The following is a 4584-nucleotide window of genomic DNA, read 5'->3' on the forward strand; positions in this document are numbered from 1 at the left end:
GAAATGGCAGGTTTGGATGAGAAGAAGGATGAGCTTTAATAAAACCCAAATTTCAGTTCCAACTAGATATGTACCAGGAAAGTTGTCTCATCTTCAGTCTTTGTGTTGGTGTTAGGAAGAGGGGAAGAGAAGCATAGTTTTAACAGAGTCCATAAAGGTCAGCTCCACAGTACAATGGACACTTGCAGCAAGGAGAGCTCTTTCTCTTCAGGAAAAGCATGAGGGCTTTGCTGCTACAAGAGGGAAATTATCACCCGCTTCAGAGGCAGGGATTTTGAGCCTTCTTCAGACTTGAGTTACAGACTGAGAAGCTTTTATGGCTGCAAATGAGTATATGATCATTTGGACTAAGGATTTACAGGTGAACAGATGCTACCGTTGTTCACCTCACTCCCTTGAGTGCCACCAGCTATTAAGACTGCTGGCTTCTGTGCTTAAAACACCCTATTAGCTATTAGGTGAACTGGCTGGTGACTTACATGTTGGGGTTGTGACAGTATTATTATGAAGTAGGTTGATACTGAAATAAAGAGCTAACTATAGCAGGACTGATCTCTGACCCAATAGGAGGAAGAAAGGTACAAGAGGTCAAAACATATGTTCAAAAAAGGTGAAGAAAATGAGCAGAAGAACAGTTTAAGTCTATACATAACTCGTAAAGGGTCTTTGTACACGAAAGATATGCATGTATGTGTAGAAATACTTCATATGTCGGGAGCCAGTAGATGTTGTTCATGGATACTCTGTTTTGTATCCAAAGAAAAGCACTGTTTTGTCAGACTGAAAACAAATTCTTGTCATACACTAAAATGGCTTTTTGTGCATAGATGTTTACAAGGATGTTTTAAGAAGTAGCTATATTTATCTTCTATACAGTAAAATGTGAGATGATTTGTGGCAATTGGCATTCAATGTGAAAAAGAAAAAAAAAAAAAAAAAGATTGGAATGATGCTGAATTGGCTGTCCTGATTTTTATTCAAGCTATCTTTATAAATGCATGAATCCCACTAAAACAAGAAGGAAGCTAAGCTGAATTTGAAACTAGCATATGGTTCATTGTTTGCCCATCCAAATGAAGTTGGAGTGGAGCTTCAACTTGTCAGATTATGTTACAAAGGACATCCAAGATTCTATTATATTCTTATTAACTGTCCAGAACCTAATGAGCTCAATAGAGATAGATTGCTTAATAAGGGCCTTCAAAGTGTATTTTTTCTGTCAGGAGAAGGGGAAGTAATTTGACTGATCTTGCTGTCCAGGAGTTCAATTTTTTAATCACCCAGATGCATGAAAACAAAACAAAACAAAACAAAAAACACTTCCTCAAGAACATCTACAGGAGTCAGATTTTTCTCCAGTTACATCATTTATATACTTTCAGTAATTACACTCCATTTACTGGGTCATGGGAACTGACATTTAACTTTGAAGTGAAATGAATAACAATGAATTCACCTCTACTAGTTTTCCAGTTACTCTGACCTTGCAAAATCATGTCGCAATTATTTTTTGTTGTATGAATTTGCCCATTGTCTTACTAAATAGCTAGGTTGGGCTGAATACAAAATAAAAAATCAGACAGAAATAATTAAAGTGTTACTTCTATCTACACAGATCACTAATATGACCTTGGTGAAAGACTCGTACTCTGTTCTAGGGTGTTTCATTTTATCAACATGTGAAATGGAGGATTAAATATCTAAGTTCAGTCAGTAGGCCTTTTCTGGAACTTGGTGAACTTGCCAAATCTGCATTTGTGGGCAACTCCATATGGATCACGTCTGAGTGAATTATGACATCAGCAAGTTGCATCCTAATTTGTGTGTATATTCTTCCTCCCATGCCAGACAATAAATATCCATTTCTGCAGTTCAAAGCTTTGTAGATACTTAGAAACAAGAAGGAAATAAGGGAAGAAGGAAGGAAAGAGAGTTAGAAAGAGAAAAAAAGGAAAGAAAGGAAGAACGAAAGAATGAAAGAACAAATGAAAGAACGAAAGAATTAACGAAAGAAAAAGAAAAAAGAGGAAGGAAGGAAGGAAGGAAGGAAGGAAGGAAGGAAGGAAGGAAGGAAGGAAGGAAGGAAGGAAGGAAGGAAGGAAGGAAGGAAGGAAGGAAGGAAGGAAGGAAGGAAGGAACCCACCATTATTCTGAATAATTTCAAAGATAATATAGTTTACAATAATAATTTACTGGGTACGTAATTTACAGTATTTTTAACTATTTGTTTTGTCTATTAGCAGTGAAAAGCACAACAGTCTGAACAGCCCTTTTCCTTGGAACATAGAATCATAGAATCATTAAGGTTGGAAAAGATCTCCAAGATCATCTGGTCCAACCATCACCCTACTTCCAATGTAACCCTCTAAACCATGTCCCTAACCACCAGGTGCAACCTCTCCTTAAACGCCCCCAGGGATGGTGAATACACTACTTCCCTGAGACATGCCTAATTTAGAAAAAAATCATGACTGTATCAATTTTTATATAGTTACACTTTAATGATGACAGAAAAAAACAACAATCACCTGTAGATAAATATGAAATTTAGATAAATATTAAATTCAGTAAGTGAAACTGAAATTTTCTTAGGATTTAGATTTAATATAATGGTATCAATAGCATTTAAATCTCCCAAATATCCCAATATCCCAATATCACAAAGTCAGTTGTTTTTCTGAAACTTGTTTTAGATAGATGCTGCTAACATTCTATGTAGAGCTATGCTTATAGATCCCTTTGAACTCCTCCTGAACCTGAAAGTATGAAGACTAGTGGACAACCATGTAGGAAATTCTGATTAACACTTATGTCCTTTTCACAGATTCACAGAGTGATTGGGGTTGGAAGAGATGTCTGGAGGTCATCTGGCCCAATCCACCTGCTCAAGCAGAGCCACTGAGAGCAGGGTGCCTAGGACCACATCCATATGGCTTTTGAAGTTCTCCAAGAGGGAAACTCACAACATCTCTGGGCAACCTGTGCCAGTGCTCCGTCACCCACACAGTAAAGAAGTGCTTTCTGATGTTTAGACGGAACCTCCTGCATTACAGTTTGTGCCCACTGAGATTGAGAAAAGCACCTATCCTCGTTGGCTCCTCTATCACGAGTCCATTGTTCTTGGATCCATTTGTTACATAAAACTTGATATTTTAATATATCGTGAGAGAAGAGCCTCCCACAAATTCACTGAAATATTTGGAAGTGATTGTTGCAGGCAGAATGTTAACAGTTATAAGTGCAACTACCTCCATTTATATATAAAATTCCAGTCTTCCACCTGAATGGATGATTAGCTTGAGACTGCCCACAGCCTTTACCTGCTCTTAGTAATCTAGTCGTTCTTTTTTTTTTTTTTTTTTTTAATATAACTATTTTTTAAGAAAGAAGACACATCGTCACATTTAGTCTTACCTAAGAATATTTTTTTTTGAAAAATCTTAGGTGAATTCTTTTTTTTTATTTTTTTTTATTTTTTAAGCACTTCGTGGTGAGACACTACTTGACTCATGACATTACTCTAACTTAAAAAATAATTGTAGAAGAGAAGACTAACCCAGTAGCTTTACTTTCTAATATGTTCTAGGAATTTTAAAACTGTCTACCAATCAAACAGGTCAAGACTTGAAGGCTTTTCTACCTTTTGCACTCTTGATTTCGTGACCTTTGTATTATTCAAAGGCCCAGAAAGACCACAGTTGCTGTTTCATAAAGCATGCAAAATCAAGCCATACTCTGCTTTCCACTGCAGTGGCACTTGGGGCTAACCAATGCATCTTTGGAAAAAAGGCATAACATTTCACTATGCACTTATAATAATTATCCACTGGAACAAAGTCCTTATGTGTCATCTAAGAGGCCCTAAGGATAAAAGTGATAAGGTGCACAACATATGACTGTCAAAACTCAAGGTTCAATTGCTTCTTGTCAGAGTCTAATTTTCTCTTACATTATCTGTTATACTATCTAATCAAACACTAATGGCACAGAAAGCGCTCCCCCCACACACTTAAAGAGCTTTGTGTCCTCTCTAGTCTCTCACAGGAGAGCTTTCAAGCTGTATTTCACATGCATTTGCTATTTCCCCAAACTATTGTCTTCTATCACATTAAATCTTTTGATTTTTTGACCACTGAGATAAAAGACAGAATATAGTAGCAACAGTTACTTTTACTTTCTGTTGGATTTTTAGGTTGTTCCCACCTCCACACCCAATCTCAAAACAGCTATTACTGCCTGTAGTAAGAGAAATATTTTTCTTGGATATTTTAGAGCTAAATATTTTCCCTGGCAACACAATAACAGGAGAACCCTAGGTGGGATTGACACCTCATTCTGCCAGGTACCTTGCAAACATAGAAAGGGACAGTTCTTTTACCAAAGAGTTTCCAGTCTGAAGAAATAAGGCAACAGTTGAAACATAGAAAAGCAAGATGCTCTAATTTTAACAAAAAGATTTGTGACAGAAAAATCAAAGTTTGACTGAAATTTTTGAAATGATAAAAATTTCAATGATGAATAATACAGATTTAGGTGGTAAAATATTTAATTTAGATATTAGATATTAGTAAAGATATTAAGATG

This window comes from Anser brachyrhynchus (assembly GCF_964034855.1).
Source record: "Anser brachyrhynchus genome assembly, chromosome: 3".
NCBI classification, from domain to species: Eukaryota; Metazoa; Chordata; class Aves; order Anseriformes; family Anatidae; genus Anser; species Anser brachyrhynchus.